We start from the raw sequence: 25,272 nt of genomic DNA on the forward strand, positions 1-25,272 counted from the left end.
TTTACATCCTTTTTTCTTGAAAGAAAGTAGATAATGCCAATATCAAGACTTTTTTTTTTAAATGACACCCTTCACAATGCAAAGATTTTTACCCATCAGAATTTCTCATTCCTTTCTCTGAGCTGCCTTGTAAGTTAAATAGGAGGTCTGGGAGACCAATTTTTTTTCTCTCTCTCTATCAGGCTACATTTTTACATGTTCTCTTTATGGCCCAGATCCAACAATTAGAAATTGAGAAGAATCAAGCACCCTTCTAAAGAGCAAAGCTGACAAATGCCTCTGCGTTTCTCCACATTGCTTAGCATTAATTTCCCCTTTAGCTTGAATAAATTTAACCTCTAAGAATGAATGAGAGGCGCAACAAGCCAGTTGAGAAAATGCCCTTAGAATATCACAACATGCCAACTTGCCAATGCCAAAGTTAGACAAAGGTCTCTGCTAAAAAGCAAGGTAATGAAAAATGTCAACCTGTGTGTCATAACATTGCTATGCAACACTCCCTGGTGTTTTGTACTTGTGTCCTGAGGTCAGACAGGAGTATTTAAGTCAAGAGGGCTAGATGGGGGTGTCAAAAACAAAATTTGCCATTACTCAAACACCCTGCAGACTTCTATTAAGCTGGAATGAGAAACCTATATGTATTTAGCTATTTGGATGTTGCAGAGGTTTCTAAATATATCTGTCTCTTTGCAATAGCATAGTGTAGCAATTTATTTATTCTATGAACTTCCCCCATCTTCACCTATGAAACTTATGTACTATCAGCTTTTCCTTTTTAAGTGGCCACAAATTAGCTAAAGTTTCCCAGAAATTGAACATTAAAGATTCCATTTTTAATAAATAATCTTGATTTTTATGGAAGGCATTTCAAAATGTTGATTTCTCTGGAACCAAATTAAAATGAGTCTTTACCTACATCCCTTTGGATTATTTTTCTTCTTGGTTCTTTTTTCTCTGGGTGCTTTCCTACAGCTAAATGGGAACGATGATTTCCATTTTCCATGCACAGTTCTATACTGTGGTTTGTTATTGATATTTTCAGCATCGCTGCCTTAAGAAACCCTAGTTCCCACATCTAACCATATATATGGCTACCACCCTCAAACACACACACACACACACACACACACACAATGCATATTATGGCTTTTTCATTCTAGAAGTGAAGATTCCACCATTACCGTCAGAATCTTCCAGTCTGCCCAAATGACAACTCTACAGCTACCAAACATGATTTAAATATTTTTCTGCCTCATCCATTATGAGTAAGGTACAAATTTATTTGTGAGCTGGCAGCAGTGTTTCAATGGCAATTGGTCTAAATGTGAAGGAGACTCTTCTGCAATGCAATGCAAGAAGATGGTCAATAATGCAGGTGTGGTTTTTTTTAAATGCAAATGAAAATCCTAAATTATTTTTCCATGGAATTATTGAAAATTCCTGATGTGAAAATATTTTGAAGATCTCTGAGAAGTTTTTAACTAGCAAAACATGATTGTGATATAAGCTATTAGCTGCAATAATCACCTATTATTCTGTCATTAAATTGCCACCGTGGGCTCCAGTCAATTCCCGGCCATATTATGAAGCTTCTGAATTGATGGCACACATAAAACATACTGCAATAATATGATCTAGCTAGTTGTATAACATGACAGGGTTCTTTGTAGAAAGAACAACAGTTGATACACTAATGAAGCAATTTTAAAGGTGGATATAGTAGATGTAGTCCTTACTTAATTAACAGCAACTGTTCAAAGTTGGGGAGCACCTGTAGAATGGTACATACACCTGGTCCCAAAAGGTGATGGCCATTGCAATGCCCCCACAGTCAAGTGATCAAAATTTGGGTGCTTGGTAGCCTATCCACACTTATCACTGCAGAGATACTTCAAGTCCTCCATCTGTCTGTCTTCCTCCATCTCTGCATGACCCTCAGACTTTGATAAATTTAGAAGTAGAGTGGACTTATAGAAAGCTTCAAAAGGTCAACACTGGATAGAACCGGAAGATGGAACCAGGACCCAGATCACTGGGGCAATATGCTAACTCTGTAAACTGCTTAGAGAAGGCTGTAAAGTACTGTGAAGTGGTATATAAGTCTAAGTGCTATTGCTAACCTTCAGAGGAGCTGGCACATGGCCACAAAGAAAACTGGGAAACTTGGAAATTGCTAAGTAGACAGCACAGGTATAAGACCAAGAGATACCTTGATTAAATGGGGATACTTGGTGACTTCTGCCTATTGTGAATGTGGAGATCTGCAGACTACCATACACACGTACACTTGCCCCCACCCCACCCCACGCCCTGCCCAATGTACTCTTGAGGACCTTATGAACATGCAACAGAATGCAATCGATGTTGCACGCTTCTGGGCAAGCAATGCCTAAATTAGGATTTCACACATTTTAGATTTTATGATCTTATGTTTGTACTTATCCCTGCGCATAAATTTAATAACAATGCTTCATCCCTCAGTGGTGGTGACGCTATTGATGAGACTAGGGTTGTAGTAGAGACACAGGGCATTCAGCAGTCTCAGCTGGACACAGTCTGCCACCAAGAAGTGCAGCCAGAAGGACAGAGATTGGGTGTGAAAGGTAGGCAGGGAGAGCTGAAGAAGAGGAAGAGGCTTATCTTTCTGAGAATCAGAGATAGAAGGTCTCAAGCCTGCAATAACATGGATCAGGGTGGGTTCTTGCGTAGAATTTGGTAATCAATGGCAATAGGGATTACCATTGCTAAAAAAAATTGGTCATGTGATATCACACATTATGACCACATTGCTTAGTGACAGTAATTCTTCCTGCTGTTAACTGAGGACTACCTGTAATCACCTAGGGTCACAATATAAATGTCGATCCTTATGAGTGTATGCTTTAAAGGGAGAATAAATCAGGCAGAAGGCTGAACAGAGTGCTTCATTTTCTCCTGGATGACCATCAGTATTTGGATTCACACAATCCCTTATTGAATCCAGGCACCTCTTCAATTAAAAATGGGAAGTTACCCAGAGAATGAAACTCAAAGTAAAGCTTTATGGCATGCTGAGAGCCAGGGTAGTCTAGCAATAGCAACAGCACTTAGTCTTATATACTGCTTCTGAGTGGTTTATAGTGTCAGCATATTACTCCCAGAAGTTCTGGGTCCTCATTTTACAACCTTGGAAGGATGGAAGGCCGAGTCCACCTTGAGTCCCTCAGGATCGAACTCCAGGTCTAATGGTTGAGATGTTGGACTAGGAATAGAGAGAGATTCTAGTCCACCATCAGCCATGGAAGCTCATGATGACTTGGGCCCAACAAAACTTATGGGGCTGTTGGAGAAAACAAGATGGATGAGGTAGCACTATAAATATCCCCTTGGAATCGTGATGAAAAGCAGAATATACATATATTAAATAGGTAATATACCATGGAACCAAACAGAATACTATAACCACTGTCCTAGTAGAGGGTTTCCTCCTAGAGACAGTTAGGCTTCTAACTGCCACTTCAAGCAGTTATGGAATAAGAATATCATTGATTTATGATTTATTGGTTCAGAAAATTTAATATAGTCCTGCTTGTTTCTCTGGGTAAATTGGATATTATACAAGAGAGTTCTGAATTCAAATTCAAGCAAGAAGTGAACTAAGGCATGATAGCCTTAGATGGAGTTTATCACCCACTTTGGGCTGCATTCCCAAGCAACCCGACTCCGAGAAGACCCGGTCCCGGTGCCCCAGGGGCCGCCACCGGCCTCACACCGTCCACTGGCACCTGTTAACGGTTTCAGGCCCTCTTGAACTCTCTCTTCAAAGTTCTTTTCAACTTTCCCTTACGGTACTTGTCGACTATCGGTCTCGTGACTAAGGCATGATAATTTTCACTGTCATCTAAAAATATTCATAGATATATAGTTGATTTCTCGAATACTGTCCTCACATCATCAAAGTTTAGGTTATATGGGTTTCCTGAGAAAACTCCCAACATAAATGATGTGTGATGAAGATTCATCTACATGTTTTCATATTAAAAATGAATTATTCAATTCAGCACCTTGGGGAATCCATCATTTCTTTCTCTCAACCATTTCTTTAACACACACCACACACCGGGTTTTTTTTTTCCTTCCTTTGGCAATGCAGCTTGCAAAAATATAGAAGATATCCTTACTCCATCAGAAACACCGTATTTTGTCATGCTAAACAAGTCCATTCTAGGCCCTTTCAAGTGGAAACAATGCTATGCCAATTATACGTAAGAAATGTGAAGGCAGAATGCCTGGCTCTCCACTGACATTTTAAGGTTGCTATGGCAATTACTCATCTGTAATTCAAAGGAGAGAAACAGGATTCAGCATTTCTTCAGGTATGAGAAATAAATGTGTTTTAAAATTGAGCTGACAAAATGCGCCATACCATTTTTTTATGAAGCTGAAGCATGACTTATATTTTTAGACACACTTATATAGTTTATTACTCATTTGCACAAGTGGGAAACTTGAGAGGTAAGTACTAATATACTATTAGGATCTCATCTACACCTGACAAAATAATGGAATTTATTATTTGAAATCAATCTTAATTGATTTTGGGTAATCTGTAACCCATATACTCTGAAAGCCACAAGACAGACCCATCCACAGAACTCCATCAGATGCTCACTTTTCATGACTGTTGACAGGGAAGCATCCAGAGTTTCATATAAAATAGGTGGTTCCCTATCCTTTATAAATGTTTTAAATAAATAGAATGAAGGAATAAATAAAGAAATGACTATTTGAATAGGCCTTTACAAAGCATGTCCACCTCATCATCAAGAATCAAGCCTGGCTCAAGGAAAACTTTATCTTTTCAATAAAATTATTCTTTTTCTGTTTGGTTTACTGCAGGGGTGTCAAACTCAATTTCATTGTGGGCTGCATCAGGATTGTGTTTGACCTCGGGGCCCCAGGGTGGGCATGGCCAGCTCGACATCACTCGTGTCAGGGGCGCCTGTGGTGGGCTGAGCACTCTGCCAGCAAAAATGGGCTCCTAAGCTCCGTTTTCGGCTGTGATGACTTCCTGCAACCCTCTGCCAGCAAAAACAGAAGTTCCCCTGAGCTCCGTTTTCGCTGGCATAGGCACTGCGGGCCAGTCCTTTGCTGTTCCCAGGGCAGCCCCGTGGGCCAGATCTAAGCACCCCACAAGTTGGATCCAGTCCCTGGACCTTGAGTTTGACACCCCTGGTCTACTGGATAAGGAGCTGAGTTCTAATCTATCATAAACACAAAAAGTAGCTTGTTGATTGAAAAAAAACACTGTTAAATAACTTGGCGAAGGGACAAAATCCAGCTGAAACCTATTAAAAGAGTGTTTTGAATACTGAATATTTTCCTTTAAAAAAATATTGCAATAGCATATAGATAAACCAAAAAATGTCTATTCCTAATTTTGATTCTGAATGGGGGACAACTAAAATTAAGAAATGTTGGAGTGAGAAAAAAAGGCTGACATCCTAGAATCAGACTCAAATAAGGAATTCTTAGATCTACCTAAAATAGTTTTATTACCTTAATTACAGAGGCTGAGTCAAAATGGATGGAAATGACCAGCGAATGGAAAAACAATGCTCCTCAAGGTGGTTTTAAACATCATTTGCCATGCCACATAAACCATGATGCCCTTATGGATGTCCAAATCAGTAACTGTGGCATCCAAGCTGTAAGAAGGTAGATGGGAAGTGAATATGGGAATCCCTCATGGAAGAGATATGATGACACTTTGCTTCTTCCCAAAATGTTTTTTGTTTGTTTCCAAAGTGACAACAGCCTAACCAACAATGGGCAAACTTTATTAAGCCTGATCTTATATGATATATCTCAAGTGATCCTGGCTTACTCTAAGCCTGCCCTCTGGAACAGAGGTGAGTTCCTACTGGTTTGGACTGGTTGAGATGAGTAGGTAATAACTCAGCAGGACACGCCCCCGAACCGGTTCTATGCTTGGAGTGCCATCTTGATTTTGAGGTTCTGCAAATGCGCAGAATAATCTTCATTGGAAAAATGTAATTTTTTTCCCTTTTCTAATTTTGTTGCGCATGCCCAGATCTTTTAAGTTGCAAATGCGCACATGCACAGAGCACATTTTTTAATGCGCCAAACTGGTAGTAATGTCAGCAGGAACCCACCCCTGCTCTGAAATGTAACTTGTTTGAGATGTCAATGCTCCATGCAGATCCTATTTCAATTATTTTTAAAAAAAACTCTTTAGATAGTTACATTGCAGAAAGGATTACTGCACAATCAGCAAACAAAAGGACTTGCTTTAGAAAGATGGATCCTCATTTTTATTTAAACTGGGAGGTCGGGTGTGAGGTTCCAAGACTGAACAGAGAAATATGGCTGGAAATCCCCCCCCAATGAGTGTGGGAAGAATAGGGGAGGTTTTTTCCCCCAAACAATCATTTGAGACATTTAGTAAAAGTTTTCTTCCCTCATCAGAAAGTCTGTTAGGAGGGAAGAGAGATAAGAAAAAGATTCCTTTTTATCTCTGACCATTACTGTCACTGATTATAAAGACTATAATAATTGAAAATAAATCATTATAGAGTTATTGTTGCTGTTATTATTTATTTATTTTCCCTAAAAGAGTAAATATCCTCTCCATTCGTTGCGTTTAAATAGGACTGAGCTGCTTTAAGCCATTAACAAGGTAGATTCTAGGTAAGCTAAAGCCAAGCTTGCCTATGGGAAAAAAAAAAGTAGCCTTTTCTCAATGCTGAACTGAGACCGATTTAAAAAGGAAACAGATGTTGAAATCAATTGCCAAAAATAACGAGATACTCTGTAAGTAACAAAATGGCTTCAATTAACAGAAATTTGGTATGATAACATGGAAAGCTAATTCCAGGTATATTTTATTTGCAATTCCATATATAAAAGTGTTATATTCTTCTAAATCCATTGGGTTGATAACTGAAGCAGGCAAAGTAAAAACAGCTCAGAAAGAATGGTTCCCTTGCCAAAATATACAAATATCACAACTTCGATCCCCAGAATGTCATAATCACTACACATTATAAGATAAGAGTCAACAATGACCCACATCATGTGTGTGTGTGTGTGCATGTGTGTGTGTGTGTGTGTGCGCGCGTGCGTGTGTGTGTGTAGATTTCTGCTTTATAGACATTTCAATGTAACCATAATTCTAAATCAAATCATATAAAATGGAATTATTAGGATGGCACCTTCTATCTTTTTTAGAGATTTTCATTAGGAGACAATTGTTCTTTCCCACCCTTGAGATGGTGCCTGATACACTGGGCCTGCCAGTTGTTTCTGTATCTCAAAAGACCAGCAAAAAAGAGCTTGCTTAACACAGTGGCAAGTATATTTTCCTATTTTATTGTTTATAATATAAGCTACAGGCATTCCTTCAAGGCCAAAACTCTCTTACAAAATGGTATGCTAAAAGGTGGGTTGTTGGAGAGAAAAACCAAAGCCCAAAACAAAGCAATTAAGCAAATTAAATAAATAAATAATGTTTACACACACACACACACACACACACACACACACAGCTAAATAGGTGAGAGGGGGCTGTGATATGTGCAAGAGAGAAGCATATGCATATAGGAAAATTGATTAATTTTCTGAATACGCATCTTACTTTATAGGGACATCATTTTGATTCATCGTTATTAATGCTATTATTATTATTATTATTATTATTAATATTATTATTATTATTATTATTATTATTACTATTATTACCCCCGATTTTGCCTTTTTTTAAAAAAATGGCTTCTAGATAAAGTGCATTGATATACTGTACATCTACATGTATACTTATTATACACTCAGACTGATTGGCTAACAAATATTTACATGATTGACTGCAGCTGAAATTGGTAACTTAATTAAAATGTGGGGACGCTGGCCATTGCACATGCATTTTGTTTGTGTGCATAATTTGTTTTCTATTCTAATATGCTGGGTGAAGAGGATGTCTTCATTCAGGGCCATCTTCCATTCAAGTAAAGATACTGGGTTTTTTAAAACTCTACTTATTTCCTCCACAGTGATATTTCATTTATATGTTTTACCAACACACTTATTTCTTCAGTCCTTTGTTTTTATACGAAATATGCAGTTCAAACATGAGGTATGAGAAAAATCAACAGCCATACTTCTAAATACACCAGTAACAGAAAAGCAGAGGCTGTAGTAGTGGCATTGTGTTGGATTTCCCCAAAGATAGATATATTGGGGGTGTTACATACTGTAGCATTAAAAATAGACTTAATTGGGACAAAATGGGAAGTGCAGCTGAACATTTTGTGAACTTTGTATTCTATGCCTAATCATCTAAAATTAGAAAGTTTAAACATGCACTATGTGAGCTGCAGACTAGCACTTGGGAGAGAAGCTCTGCAGATACTCACATACCATGAATTGTCTATACCTACAAGATCAGAACTGTGCAAGTCACGATAGTCTCTCTATATTCTATTTAATTAGAAGTTGGACTTTAAAGAAGCAGGACAGGAAGAGTATTGAGACTATTAAATTTTGTTGTTGGAAAAGAGAATAGCATAGACAGAAAAAAAAAATCCAAACAAGTCATTGAACAAGTCATCCTTGAACTGTCACTTGAAGAGGTAAACATACACACACAATCTACCTAAGAATTTCCTGACCAGGTTGCAATTATCCTCCTTCAGACATATTATGTGAAGACCCAGCACTCTCAAGAAGATTGTGATGCTGGGAAAAATGGAACAAAGAGGAGTACCAACAGAAAAGCCATTAATTTTACCAACCATTCCTTCACAGTAGGTAGTATCATTTCCCACCCATATTCTGTGCACATAGTAATCCTGTTTTAATAATCATGTATTGAAATAATCTTCCCTGGCTTTTTCTGTGAATCCATTAGTCCCAAAAGGAAAAAAAAAATCAGGCTTCAATTGAATAATGATATCTGTATCAAATGGTTCAGTATGCATCTGAATCCATTTTTTTAGCCTTGTTCCATGTCCATCAAGCATGATAAAATGTCCCTTCATGTTGTTCATGTTTCCAACATACATTTGAAGCGTCTTTAAAAATTCTAGAGAACTTTTCTGGCGTTATGTACCAGTGATACATCATTTTATAAAAATTATCTTTGAGATCATAACACAATGTACATTTCAACCCTTTAAACCACATATTTCACACTGTATATTGCAGCCAAAATTCTTAGCTCACATTATCATAAATTTTTAATATGTTCTTCCTCTGTTTTAAATTTCTACAAAAGGTTATACATTGTGGTAATTACATGTTCATCATCAGTACACAATTGTATTTCACATTCTGTGTTGATTTCCTCCATAATGTAAGTCTTACTTTGCTCCATACCATAAGTTGATGCACCATTAAAGAGTTAAAGGATCAGTTAAAGGACAGATCATTTTGCAGAAAAATCTATGTAGTTTCTGTTAATACCAATTTGATGACACATTTATAAAGCAAGGCATCTTACTCTGTCTTTCCTTGGGCCACATAGCTTTGTCCTAAAACAATTATCATATTCCAAAGAGAGTAGCTGCAGTATTTGCAAAGAATATATAGTTTTATCAATACTTTAAAAATAGAATGGAAAGCTGCAATAAAACTTATGTACCATTTTATTTTCTGCTGCATTTGTACACCCAAGAGAACTAAAGTTCTACTGATTTGCATGCTTTTACGCACTGTTAACCTGCCTGCCTGTAAAACCACCTGTATTGTGAGACTGTGAATATGGCTTTACGTTCTGCAATTTTTAATGCACATTTTTAAGTAAGTGAAAATGTCTAGGCATCAGGTTACAACAACTGCTTCCAATACTTCTTTTATTGGACCTATAAAATCAGTACCTTAGAGTTTGCAGTATCTGCAAAAACTGTTAACCTTTAATGGAATTCATGGGAGCAAACATGATAGCTGAGAAAGACTGAAAAGTGATGATCTGAGGATTTTAGAGAGGCAGATAAATGAGCACTATTATTTATAGTTGACATTTTGACATTATTAATTTCTTTTCTGTCTTGCCTGTTTGTGTATCTCATACCATTGAATTGACTGCATATGCTACTTTGATTAAAAGCGAAACCCAGTTATTTGCCACCTGGTTCCAAAGACCTGATGATATCATTTGGATAGGTGCAGCAAGTATATTGTGTAATCTCATACAAATCTTCTCAGAAGTCTTATTGCTTTCATTACATTTTATTTTAAAGTACATGGAATCACCTTCTGCAAAAGTTTAAATATCCAACTCTGCCAGTTGGATTGGGGGCCCAAAAAAGAGGGGGTGGTTCATAGATTAATAACAAATCCCACTCCCCCCTTTATTCTACCCCCTCCCTCTTCATATTTTAACTAGGGCAATATATTGTATTTTGTATTTTAGTAGTATATTATTTATATAGTTCTATCTTTTAAAAAGTGTAAGCCACCTAGAGTTACCCTGTGGTAAGATGGGCAGCCAATGAATTTAATCAATCAATCAATCAATCAAATATATAAACATATAAAATAAATAAAACTAGTATCCAATTGGGGGCAGGAGCAATATTTTATTTTGATGAACAAATGTCAGCCAGTACATTTGATAGATTTTGGTGGAGTTAGGCTGATTATTTTTGCTCAGAAGGATGCTAACTTCATGATGTTAGTGTCTAAAGTCACGATGAATTAAATTTATGTTTGTTGTATAGCACAGACAAGATTCTGGAGGACAGTTCATTAAAGAGCCGGAGTCAAAAAAGAATCAAGAATCAAGGGTGAGAATACTGAAATCAATGAGAAACAGAATGCCAATGGAAGAACAAGTTGTAGTATAAATATTGTACATGAAATCGGCTTACCCAAAGAGCTTAAAATATTTTCCAGTATAGCTGGGTCACTTTGGGACAGTTTTGCAACATGGTATTCTTCGCATACTGAACTAAGATCCAGTTCCACAGATTGAAACTACCTACAGTTTACTTTCTACAATTCCGTTCCAGACAGCCTTGCATTACTTCCAGACCAAGTTAATTAGACTTCCTGAAATCAATAGATAAGAAATCGTTGAAAAGTTGCCTCATTAACTTCAATGGAACCCAACTGCTGCTCGCTTAGTTTGGATTATACCTATAACATTTGAGGGATAATGAGTATGTGGCATGAATATTCATCTCCATGTTGATTCACATACAACTATTTTAAGACTGGAGAAGAACTTGGGTAAAGCAATTGCTACAAAATACATATCCTTTGGATATTCTTTAGTGTTTTCCATCACTTTTGAAAGGTAAATATCAAGCAAAAATAAATACATCCCATGCATTATCAGGGTACAAAAAAAGCACTTTTTTTTTTTTTTTTTTTTGCAAATACTGTATAAAAATAAGCCAAATGCTTCAGGCATCTTTAGTTTGATCTCCCTCTATGTTCAGATTTCTCGCTCTATGTTCAAATTTCAAATCCAAGCCTAGGGTCATAGATTGCAGAATATCATTGTGAAACATCAGCACACAGTACTACCTATATCAGCCTACAAAATAAACATCAATTGTAAATTAAAAAAATATGTGCACGCCATCATTGAGAAATATTTTAATCTCAATGATTACCTGATCTAATCGGTTATTTTATTTAATCAAATCTGCCTATTCTTCAGAATTTGGGAATTATGAGCATAATGAAAAATGCTGAGCTGTTGAAAGTAAAAAGCTGTAACTTTTGAGATTTTATTGATAAGATTTAATTAATATAATGCTAGATATTTTAATGGATGGCTAACATAGGTATGTAGATATCTAACTATATAGCTTCTCTAACAGGAGGAAATCTGCCTTAAAAGGTGCAAATGTTAGGAAAACATGCCTACAAAACATATTATTATTATTTTTCCATATAGCTTTTCAAAAAATGAATTCATTCAATAGCTGGATAACTTTAGAATTGGGAAATAGTTCTATATTGGGCTGTTAGGACTGCATTTTGAAAAAATGAAGACTGAAGTCACAGATAGCAAAGGGGTCCCACTAGTACTCCCAATGCAGTGGAGAGACCCTTGGAGCCCCTCCAACATGTATAACTGAACTGTAATTGTTACTGTGCAGAAGGGAATACATGAGAAAACATCATACTGGCTGAATTACATAAAATTATCTCACCTTCTATATATATATATCTGTCCCTGTGGTGAAATTCATTTTTTTCCTAATAGTTCTGTGGGTGTGACTTGGTGGGCATGGCAGGAGAACGATACTGCAAAATCCCCATTCCCACCCAATCCAGGGGAAGGATACTGCAAAATACCCACTCCCATCCCATTCCAGAGGAAGGTTACTGCAAGATCCCCATTCCCACCCCACTCCAGGAGAAAGATATTGTAAAATCTCCATTCTCACCCCACTCTGGTGCCAGCCAGAGGTAGTATTTGCTGGTTCTCCAAACTACTCAAAATTCTCAAAAGAGAGCTGACATTGCGATGATACAACATGAAATCTTGGAGCTCCAAGAATGCAGTCGATATTTCTGCCACTGGGTGCTCGTTTGGACCTGAACTGTCCCGAAGAGACAGTGATAGAGAAGAGTATGTCCTGCTGATCTCAGGGACACAGCAAAGTCTCTGATTGATCCAGGAGAAGCTCTTTTTCCTGATGACAGAAATCCAGCACTGAAGCTGCTGAAGTTGGGACAGCTCCGGAACAGAAAGAAAATGGAAGAGAATAGTGTGTCGGATTGGTGAGGAAATTTTGTTATTAGAAAAGAGACTACCCAAAGGAAATTAAAACTAAATTAAAATTGAAGACAAAAGAAAACAAGCAGCGAGACTAAGCTAAATTTAGTGTGTTATCCTTTTTAAAAAAAATCTCTTTTTACGAATAGAAGTTTTGCAAATGTTTCCTATTTTTTAAATTGGAAGGCTCAGTTTTTCTTCTACTTTTTATTTTTTACTTTTTCTAATACTTGTGGATTAAAAATGTCTTGCTTTTCTACAACGTATGATTGGATTGTTTTTTCTTTTATTAAGAATTTTTCTCATAAATCTGCTATTTAAAAAGGGCTGTAATAGCAGAGAGAGAAAAGTAACACTGCCACTTTAAGACTGGAGGCTGAATCATTGTATTTTCTTTCTGCTCTTTGATCATCAGAACTCCTTTCAGTTTGTTTATTGAGGGTGATAGTGGAAAGAGCACGGTTTGTTTATACAGCTGCTGTTTCAGAGTTTTTGCAGTGAAGGCAAAGTTTTGACTTGAAAGATTATAATGAACTTGTTTGGAATACAATAAACACCTCGAATGCTGTAGTGGCAGTGTTTATAAGTTGGAAGGATGGCGTAACATGAAAAAGAAACATTAATATTGCAAATGATTATGTTTAAAATAAAAAAGGTATTAATAATAATAGAAAAAAATGAGATGAGAATGGATGACGCAGAACAAAGAACAACAAAAAGAGATGGAAAAATTGAGAATATTTATCAAAAAAAGAAAGTTGAGGACAGAGTTCCAAAAATTGAAGGAAAAAAGGAACAAAGAGATAAGAAAATTATGGATGCTGACAGGATACTGAGCGTGGTTGGAAATAGTAAGAGTGGACTATGGAAAAGGAAGATAGGTGGACTGGAACTCTACCTCAGACCTCAAAGTACAGAAGAAGAAAAAAGAGAAAATTTGATGGAATTAAGGAGAAAAATCTTGACTGAAACATCGGTGATAACCAAGGATAAGTTGATGAAAGGAACAGATGGAGAGTTTCGAGTGCTCATAAGATACACAATGAGCAACAACCCATGAAAAGAAGTCCATAAAAGACCCACTAAGAAAACAACCAGAATATTAATTCCACAAATGACACGAGATACAAAACTGCATTACTACTGGAAAGATACAGGTTGATGTAGTGAAAGTTTATAATAAAAATTAAGTCAAACTTAGTTAAATTTAGAGTATTATATATAGTCAGATAAATGAGTAATATTGATAATAATACATATATTGGTACTAGTTTGAGGATATGAAATTTTATACAAATTGCAAATGACTACGAGAGGAGACCAATGTATTTGTTACTAAATATGATCAATTTTTATTTAGAATATGTTAGAAAGATTAAATGTTATTGAATGGAATGTTATTATATAGTTTTACCTCAAATTTAGGATATTTCATACAAAAGGATGCAAAAGCAATTTATAGTCAAATGAATATTTAATAATTATAATATTTTTATATAATATACTGGATTGATAATATGAAAATTTGTTTGAAATGAGTTGATAATTTGTGATCTTACATACATTTGAAAGTGAGGACTATGGAAGTGATGCACAAAAATTTTACAACCAAATGATATGCTGTACGTGATTGAAGAAAGTTCGATGTGTTATTTGTTGTCTGTTTTTATCTTACCAAAAAAGAAAAATATTCTTAAAAAAAAAAGAAATGATATACAAAGATTTTTGGGTTTGCGGAAATACCACCCCAAGAAAATAGAAATTAAGAGCTGGAAGAGACACCTGCAGTAATAGAAAAAGAAAGGAAGAGAGGAAGAGAGGAAAAGAGGAAAAGGAGGGAAGGAAGAGAGCAGGTGAGGAGAGGAAGATGGAAGGGGGAAGCAGCGAAGGAGAGTGTGTAAAAAGAGGAAGAGGTAGACAGAAGTAGGGGAGAGGTAAAGGAAGAAGGGAGAGAAAGGAGAGGAGGAAAGAAGAAAGTAGAGAAGGGAGAGAGGAAGAGAAAGGAAGAAAGGAGAGGAGAAGAGAAGAAGGTGAGGGGAGGAAGAGAGTGAGGAGGAGAGGAAGATGGAAAGGAGAAGGAGAGATGGAGAGAGGGTAGGAAGGGAAAAAGGAAGGGGGAGAGGTAAGGGAGGAGGGGAGAGGTAAGGGAAGAAGGAAGGGAAAAGAGGAAGGAAGTAGAGAAGGGAGGGAGGGAGAAAAGGAAAGGAGAAGAAGGTGGTGTCAAAATAGGCAATGGATGGTAAACAAAACAACCCGAATGGAATATTACAATTCTACAAATGGAATGACAAATGTATTAGAATTATGAATGTAAATAATAATAATAATAATAATAATAATAATAATAATAATAATAATAATAATAATAATAATAATAATAATTTGAATGTATATATAGAGAACAAAAAAAACTTTATTCAAAAAAATTCCGCTACCAGTTCTCCAGAATCTGTCAGAACCTCCTGGATTTCACCCTTGATCTGTCCCCCTCTAATTAGACACGATCACATGTAATTTTTGCCACCCCCTCCCATGCTATTTAAAAAACAAATATGGCTTGAGCCAAAATGGTGGTCCAGCCCTGGTATAAATGTAGATAGATATAGGGGGGTTACATACTTGTATCACATACTTTTATCATAGAATGATGGAATCCTAGAATTGGAAGTAATCTTATAAGTCATCTAACCTCTTGCTCAGTGAAAACTCCACTAAAGCATCCCTGACAGATGTTCCTCCAGAGGCTGTTTCAGCAAAGGATGTTCCAGTGGCTGACAGCTGAAATAGTCCGGAAGTTGCTTCTGATGCCTAGTGTGAAATTGCTTCCTTGTAGTTTTGACCCACTGGCTTTGGACCTGCCCCTGGGACAACAGGCAATAAATGCACTCCTGGTCTATGGAGATTCTCAGTCATCCAGGTCATGGTTTGTCTCAAAGGTGCTTTTTCAAAAGGCAACTGGACTTTGTTTTTTTTTCCTTGAAGACATTTCGCTTCTCATCCAAGAGGCTTCATCACATTTTCATTTTTGAAAAAAGCACCTTTGAGACAAATCCACTCCTTCTTCTGTGCAACAACTTTCCTGATAACTCAAAACTGCTCACTTCAGGCATTTTTCTTCTGGGCTCAACTTTTAATTGGCATCTTTAATTTTTTTTTCTCATTGATTTCTAATGCCTTTTCCATTTTGATAACCTTCTCCTGAAATTGCTCCAATCTATCATTGGCATTTTTGAACTGGACACCAAACTAGACACAAGTACCTAAATAGGCCTAACCAAGCCAAAACTGAGAATGGTTATTTGGGGGTGGGGGTGGGGATCTGGACTCTTATGTTCCTGTTAATAAAGCCAAAGGAAACATTTAGATGTGTAGGAACTGTATCGTATTACTGGCACAGATTTAATTTTGGTTGAAAAGGAGACCAGATTGCTTTTACATTTTCCAGATCAGCATCCCTCATCCTAAATGATTTTCCTACTCAGATGTAGAACCTAACTTTTTGTGTTTTAAATTGTATCCTATTCTTTCCACTGTTCAAGCCCGTCTAGGTATTTTTTCATCTTCTCTCTTTTCATACTGTATAAAGTTGTAGCCATCTCTTTCAGTTTTGTGTAACCTGCAAACTGAATCAGTATTCCCTAACTCACTCATCCAAATTGTTGATAAATATGCTGAATAGTACAGGGGTCATAATTAATCAACCGTTAATAGCAGGGACGTGCAGTCAGGGGAGGCAAGGGAGGCAGACCCTCACCTCTCTTCATGAAATAACAGTATATAATATTATATACTACATGTATATGGGGGCTTACGCTTGAAGATGGCAGGTGAGATCCTGCCGAAACGTTGCAAAGACAATCTCAACCTTACACGGGAAAAGACCCGAATACAACAAAACCAGCATACCTACACCCGTGAAAATCTACGAAAACATATATATATATATATATATATATATATATATATATATATATGTATGTATGTATGTATGTATGTATGTATGTATGTATGTATGTATGTATATACACATACATACACACACACATACATACATACATAATAATAATATTATATACATCCGGCCGGTTGCGGCCGGGAGCTGCGGAGGCAGAAATGTTGTCGGCGCTCCCGGATGACGAAGGCACGGAAGCAACTGGGGAATGACGAGAACCTTCCTGCCTCTGCTGGATTTTGCGCGCAAAGCCTTCCTGATGACGTCACCAGCCTCACCAGCCATAAACCTCACCGCACGTCACTGGTTAATAGGCATTTCTTGGGTGTGTTTCTTCCATCAACCATTTTGGATTATTTCAAATCTTTATTTCTTTCTTTTTAAAAACAAAATCTATATTTTATATATGGTCCAGAGTTGCTTTTTTTTTTAGAGATAGGCAGCTATACAAATTTGATAGCTAGCTAGCTAGCTGACAGACAGACAGACAATGGGACAGACAGACAGATATAATGATAGACAGACAGACAGACAGACATAGAGAGATATAGATTGATAGACAGACAGACAGACAGACAGAGATAGAGAGATATAGATTGATAGATAGACAGACAGAGACAGAGAGATAATAATAATAATAATAATAATAATAATAATAATAATAATAATAATAATAATAATAATAATAATAATAATAATAATATTTATTTATTTATTTATTATTAGCACTTATATACCGCCCCCTCTCCCGAAAGGGACTCGGGGCGGTGTACAGTCCGTATTAAAAAACACCAAATAAAATACATGTATGCATAGGAGGAGGATAAAATAGACCAAAACTGTACAGCTAATAAATAAACAATATAAAATTTAAAATATCATACAATTTATACACTATCCCTCTAAAAGCCAGTAAAAAGTATATGCCAGGGGGGGTAGACGTTGTAAATTATGCCAAACCAGCCAGTCGGAACAGGTGTGTCTTCAGTTTCTGTCGGAAGGAGCGGAGGTCAGTAGTGGTTCTAATGTCGGGGGGGAGGTCATTCCAGAGGGTTGGGCCCATCACAGAGAAGGATCTACTCCTAGGTGTCGCCCGCTGGCATTGCCTAGCGGACGGCACCAGGAGAAGGCCCTCCCTGTGTGAGCGGATAGGTCGCAGGGACGTGTGTGGTAGGATGCGATCCTGCAGATAACTAGGTCCTCCGCCATGGAGCGCTTTAAAGATGGTGATCAATACCTTGAAACGCACCCGAAAGGCTACAGGTAGCCAGTGCAGCTCGCGCAGGAGAGGTGTTACGTGGGAGTAACGGGTACTTCCCATAATAACCCGCGCGGCTGCGTTCTGAACTAGCTGCAGTCTCCGGACGCGTCCCAAGGGAAGCCCCATGTAGAGGGCATTGCAGTAGTCCAGGCGAGACGTCACCAGCGCATGAGTGACCGTGCGCAAGGCACTCCGGTCCAGTAGGGGGCGCAATTGGCGCACCAGGCGAACCTGGTGGAATGCCCCCCTTGCCACGGCTGCCACATGGTCCTCCATTGACAGCCGGGCATCAAGGAGGACACCCAAATTGCGCGCCCGCTCCACAGGGGACAACTGTTCGCCCCCTATGGCCAGCGATGGAGTCAGCTGGCTGAACCGTGGTGCCGGCAACCACAGCCACTCGGTCTTGGAGGGGTTGAGTTTGAGTCTGTTGTCCCCCATCCAGACCCCGACGGCCTCCAAACACCGGGACATCACTTCGACAGCCTCGTTGGGGTGGTTTGGGGTTGAAATATACAGCTGAGTATCATCAGCGTAGAGATGGTACTCAACCCCAAAACCACGGATGATCTCACCCAGCGGCTTCACATATGCGTTGAACAGGAGAGGCGAGAGGACCGACCCCTGTGGCACCCCACAAGTGAGTGGCCTCAGGGACGACCTCTGTCCCCCTGTCAACACACATTGCTTCCGGTCGGAGAGGTAGGAGCCGAACCACCGCAAAACGGTGCCTCCGACTCCCATCCCCTCCAACCGGCGCAATAGGATACCATGGTCGATGGTATCAAAAGCCGCCGAGAGGTCTAATAGGACCAGGATAGAGGAGCAACCCCTATCTCTGGCCCTCCAGAGATCATCGACCAACGCGACCAAGGCTGTCTCGGTGCTGTGCCCGGGTCGGAAGCTGGACTGGCGTGGGTCTAGATAATCGGATTCGTCTAGGTGTCGCGGGAGCTGCTGCGCCACCACATTCTCAACAACCTTCGCCACGAAGGGGAGGTTGGAGACTGGACGATAGTTAGCTAGCTCCATTGGGTCGAGCGAAGGCCTCTTGAGCAAGGGTCTCACCACCGCCTCTTTCAAGGCGGTTGGTAAGTATCCCTCACCCAGTGATGCGCTCACCAGGCCCAGGAGCCAGCCTCGTGTCACCTCCCAGGCTGCCAGTACCAGCCAGGAGGGGCACGGGTCCGTTAAACAAGTGGTGGGTCGCAGCCGTCCACGTAACCTGTCCAAATCCTCGGGGGCAACAGAGTCAAACTCCTCCCAGAGTGGTCTCTCAAGACTCGCTGTTGGCGGCTCGTCTGGTCCACTGACGGAGGTCCACCCGCTCCGGATCTGATCGATTTTGTCTTGCAGATATTCTCCAAACTCCTCTGCTCTTCCCTGCAAGGGCGCCTCCCGCGTCTCCTGCAACAGGAGAGAGCGGGTCACCCTAAACAGGGCGGCAGGGCGGTTATCCGCAGACGCAATGAGAGCGGCACAATGCCTACGTTTGGCCGCTTTCAATGCCACAAGGTAAGTCCGTAAAAAGGCTCTTACCTGTGTTCGGTCAGATTCGGAGCGTGAGGACCTCCACCTGCTCTCTAGACGTCTCCTATGGCGCTTCATCACCCTGAGCTCCTCGGTATACCAAGGGGCCCGGGTGGCTCGCTGCCGCAGGAGAGGTCGCAGAGGCGCGACCCGGTCTAAGGCCCCCGCCGTCGCCCTATTCCAGGTGTCGACTAGGTCCTCCGACCGAGCGCGGGTTAGGGCTACAGGTAACGGCCCAAGCTCCGCCTGGAACCTATCCGGTTCCATCAAGTGCTTGGGGCGGTACCAGCTTGAACATACTGGTTCCGCCTCCTCGCGGTGGAGGGTAGCGCCAGGGAAGTCGAGCTGGAGATATGAGTGATCTGACCATGACAGGGGCATAATCTCTAAATCCCCTATTCCCAGATCACTCGTCCACTGTTCAGATACAAAGATAAGGTCCAGTGTGTGGCCGCCTTCATGTGTGGGGCCCTGAATTAGTTGGGTCAGGCCCATGGCTGTCATGGAAGCCATGAACTCCCGAGCCACCTCAGACGCTGCTCCCGTCGACGGCAGGTTGAAATCCCCCATAACCAAGAGTCTGGGAATCTCAACCGCCGTCTCCGAGACCAGCTCGAGGAGCTCGGGCAGGGCCGCTGACGTATAGCGAGGAGCCAAGTATACAATCAGCAGACCCCACTGCCTCCCTGGGCCCCATTTCATACCCAGCGACTCACACCCGGGTATCTGAGGAACAGTGAACTCCCTCGGCTCTAGACAATCCCGTATAACTACCGCCACCCCACCACCCTTACCCAGGGCCCGAGGCTGATGGAATGCACGGAAACCCGGTGGGCACATTTCCACGAGGGGTAAATAATAATAAATTTTATTTGATTAGCCGCAACCCTCTCCCGAAGGACTCGGGGCGGCGTACAATCAAAAGGATAAAATACACATAGGACACACATACATACGAAAAAACAAGGACAATTACATTTGTGCATGAAGGAGGGTAGACTTGTAAGTGAAGGACAATAAACACAGCTAAAAACACAATTAAAACACAGTTTAAAATCCCCTTAAATAAATTGCTAAATTAAAAACCCCTCAGGAGCGTAACGAAGTTATGGTTGAGCCAGGCCAGATATTTGAAAAAGGTGGGTCTTGAGTTTAACACGGAAGGAGCGGAGGTCTGTAGTGGTCCTAATATCCGGGGGGAGGTCATTCCACAGGGCTGGGCCCGCCACAGAGAAGGCTCTGCTCCTAGGCGCCGCCCCATGGCATTGTCTAGTGGACGGCACCTGGAGAAGTCCCTCTCTGTGCGAGCGAATAGGTCGTAGGGATGTGTGGGGCAGAATACGGTCCCACAAATATAGATTGATAGCCTGAATAGGCAGTTAAAACAATACAAAATAATGCAATAATACAAAATATGAGTTTTTATTTAATTTCACTTTTAAAAAAGTACAGACATCCACCATTAGAGTGTAATGTATCAGTATAATATTATCTTCTTTGAAGATGATTTTAATTTAGAACATCCAGTTCATGAATAAATAGAAGCTAATTAAGAATACTGGAATATTCTGATATGCAATTCTTGTTAGTATTCTAGTTTTTTTTAAATAAGAAATACAATGTAATATTATGGCAAGGCAATCATATATTAGAAAGCTGACTAATTTTTTTAAAAAAACCTAACTACTGAAACACACTATAATACCATCTATCATTACTGAATTCTGAATAAATTCTAAATAAATTAAAACAGATGAGAGAAGCTTGCAACACATAGTTGGCAAGTTCAAGGAATTAAGAACAACACAGTTTTCAGTAAGATTCCCCCCCCCCCAATTCTAATCAGGGTAAATATAAAATACATAAAATTTCCCAGCCTAAACAATAGTTAGGTAATTAAATAAGAATCTATTTGCTACCATTTTCCCCAAATCACCCACACCTTTGCGCTGTCTTTTCTGAGATCGACATTTCTCTGATTATCCATAGCTTTTCCACAATAGTGGGAAACAGGAGGGAATCCAAGGGCAATATAAGACTAAGTGCTTAATTATATAATTATTATTATTCTTTTCAAAGATGATTCTGAAGACCCAGAATCTTCCACAGCAAAGTTTTATTGGATGGAGGGTGAGGGGGTGCAGACAAAATAAAATTCTTTCTAAATGCATGTAAAAATCACTTGGCTGCAAGACAGAACTGGAGAAACATTTAAATATATACCATAGGCAAGGTTATAATACTGAGATTGTGAAGTATGGAGTCTTTGAAACATTCCTGTCTAACTGGAGGCCGCATTATGTAAATTCAATTATGTCAGTTCACTATTTCAGGGAACAAGGTCATTTATTTTAATGGATGTTTATAGATTGCAAAGGCAGTTTGCTGTTGATATGGATAAATATGCAGCACAATTGCTTTAAATGAAACAAAACATACATCTGAGAACAGCAATTATAGAAATCAGTTAAGTATATGGTTCCAGGTGCATGTGCGTGTTTTTAGAAATCTTTACACGCAAAGTGAAAATATCAATTAAGAAATGTCAAATGTTTTGTGATTTTGGGGTGTTTTTTTAAAAAAGAAATCGGTGTGCTATTGAAATCATTCATCATCTCTATCGTGTCTGGTAGGACAACACTGTAGCCAACAAAGTGAAGTGGAGGAGGAGGAGACGAAGGAGGAGGAGGAGAAGCAGAGAGGAGGAGGAGGAGATGAAGGAGAAGAAGAAGAAAAAGAAGGAGGAGGAGGAGGAGGAGGAGGAGGAGGAGAAAGAGGAGGAGATGAAGAAGAAGAAAAAGAAGAAGAAAAAGGAGGAGGAGAAGCAGAAGCAGAAGTAGGAGGAGAAAGAGAAGGAGGAAGAGGAGAAGAAAGAGTAGTAGTAGTAGTAGTAGTAGTAGTAGTAGTAGTAGTAGTAGTAGTAGTAGTAGTTTTTCCTCATAAATGTAACCTGCCTCCAAAATATTGTTATTCCAAAATCACAATTCTGTGTGGTGGGTTGGGCTGAGAGAGTGGCTCCTTGCTCACAAGCTGAGTAGCCACTGTGTCCATTGGGGAATTCCTACCTAACAGGACTGTGGACATGTAATTACTGAATCTTAAACACCCTGGTTGGCCTCTAACATGTTTCCTGGCAAATCTGGTAGCTTTTTTTGCAATGGAGCAATTTAGTTATTTGCTGTGTCAGAGCTTCCCTGCTGAGTGCTGGAATAGTGGAGCACATTCTCGTATAGAAGTAATAACCTCATTACAACTTAAATTATGCTTCTTCAACAGCATATTTACAGCACAAATACTGATGCCAACCTTCCACCTCTTAGCATATGCATTAAAAACAATGACATCATTTCCCCAATAAGTATAACCTACTAGGACATAATCACAAAGGGTAATTTTCAGCTGTAACTGATGATCCTCTTTTGCTGTAGTTATCCGCCATGTATTTTTTAGAAAGCTTCAATATTTGCCTTTAGGGATGCAAAAGGCAAAGATGTTACATGGGCTTTTAATTCTCATTCTCAGAAGCTTCCTTCATGTTGTATCCTGACATTCTGTTAGACATTTTTGGCTCAAATGAGAAGGTAACATGTTCCAGATATCAAAGTGATCACTGGTAAGAATTTTCCAGGTCCTTTTCCATGGATTGTCTTCCTGAAAATACATATTTTTTTTCTATTCTTCCTTGCAGGACTAAATGCATGTGATCCTTGCAGGAACTAGAGAAATGAGGGATGATTTGGGGTTTTGTAAAGTTCCTAATGTTATTATTTATCTCTCTTCCAGAGCTCATTTGAAGTTGTTTTTGTTTATAATTGGACTGCTATCTAAGGATGGATGTTGAAGTATTTTGCCCGGTTGAAATCACTTTGCTCAGCAGAGAACAAGAAATTTTGCACTGCAGAAAACAGGAAGATAAAACTGATGACCATGAGAGATGGAAGAAAGGTAGTATACTGGACTAGAATATTTAGAAGTCTGAAGACATGAAGAAGATTGTTAGAAAAAGCTGAAAGCAGAAGGAAAGAGAAGGGCCAGATGTCACATGGAAGCACATATATGGAGGCACATATGTGGAGAAGAATGGGAAGGAGGACAAGGAAATAATAAAATTGATCAGGAGCTGAGACTGATAATGCAGAGCCAACTCTAGGGGCTTATGTCTCTGCAAGGAACAAAGACATACTGTTCTCTCTTTGCCAATGCAAGTATGTGAGATGGTACAGTTTGATGCAATCAGATTGCAAAACAGTAGAGGACACTATTGTTATACCACAGTACTCCTTCCAGAATATTAACATAAGCCACCAAAGGATCTGTTGACAATTTTGTCAGAAACAGAATCAATTCAAAGGAATCCCTGCTTCCAAGACCAAGTTGATCCTCCCGATTTTTGATAAGTGATGTTACACTGGGTGGTGCCATTTTACTGCAATCCTTATTACTGTTTATTTTTTTGGGGGGGTGGGGTGCAAGATTTATATTGTGTCTTTAAAACTTTGCATTTTCCCTTTTATTGTTGTAAACTGCCAGATATCCTGTAATTTTTGTGAAAACTTGTATAAATGTTCATTGTATAATGAAAATCAATCAATCAAGAACAGCAATCTATAACAATTAAAAATACAGTTCAAATGCAAACAAAAAGGAATGGCTGTACATTTCATTTAAATGTTTTTAAGGCATTATTTGGAATTAACAGCTACCTCTGCATAATCATTTTCATGTCCTTATTTTCTAGACGATGCTATGTTACATTATTTAGCAGTATTATTTATTGGCATTTATTTTTCTTGGCATAACAGAGCATGAAGCATATGGCATTTTCACTTTGTATATTTCTCATTAGGGATTACTGAATATCCGAGTTTAAAAAAAAAATCCTCAAAGGTTGCAAGAGTGTTAAAAGTATTATTAACTTTTTTTTCAATTCCACCACTTAACATTATCACTTGGGGAAGTGTGTGGAATAAATGCATGCCAGGGTTTATTTGGGATTCATTTTCCTATTTGGATGGATTGTGAAAAATCAGTGTTCATTTTTGGTATGAATTACACTAAAATATTGCTTGCCACTTGTACAACTATCACCCATGCGATACTTCAAGGACTTCCAGTTCATAGAAAATGTCTAGTCTGAGAAATGGGGGATATGAGAAGAAGTAATGGTAACTAAAAAGCCAAGTTCATTTCAAGGTATTTTTTCAAACATGGATGTAGTTCTCTGTGATTCACTCCCATTTGTAGTTTAGCAACAAGAGGAAGGCAGGAATAAACAATAGGAAAATATGGCTTTTAAGCTTCTGTTAAGACTCTTAAGGAAGAGGCCAACAAACTATGGTCTGCATTTTTTAAAAAAAAATATTACTAAAAAGACAATGCTGATACCAGATTTGATCATAAAGGCTGAACTTTCACAAAACACTTCTGGAATCATTGACTGCTTAGCTTTCTTCTCCTGAATGAAATGTGGGTTATAAATCAGATCACTCAACAAACAGGCAGCCATGCAGGACTATAAAATGCTTAGTAAATACATTCTGCTAATATTGGATCCAATGAGAATGATAACCACAATACATTTTCAAGTACGATTCATAAATATTAATGACAAGGTACAGGGACATAGTCCGATCTGCAGCCGCTGAAAGTTCTTTCAGAGAGAGAAAGAGGGGGATTTTTTGTGGAATCGCCCACTAAATTAACTTAACTTAATCCACTAAACCAGAGGTGGTATTCAGCCGGTTCTCTTCGGTTCAGGCAAACCAGTAGCGGCGGCTGCAGGAGGCTCAGCCCACCCAC

General features: G+C 39.1%; 1 protein-coding gene across 1 annotated transcript in view; it reads right to left on the reverse strand.

Annotated features, from left to right (window-relative positions):
- CSMD1 (CUB and Sushi multiple domains 1) overlaps positions 1–25,272 on the reverse strand; it is a gene marked incomplete at its 5' end in the record, with an annotated part of 1,188,747 nt that overhangs the window by 415,102 nt on the left and 748,373 nt on the right. The gene's annotated exons all lie outside the window — the stretch shown is intronic.

This window comes from Natrix helvetica (genome assembly GCF_964273705.1).
Source record: "Natrix helvetica genome assembly, chromosome: 2".
Lineage (NCBI taxonomy): Eukaryota > Metazoa > Chordata > Lepidosauria > Squamata > Natricidae > Natrix > Natrix helvetica.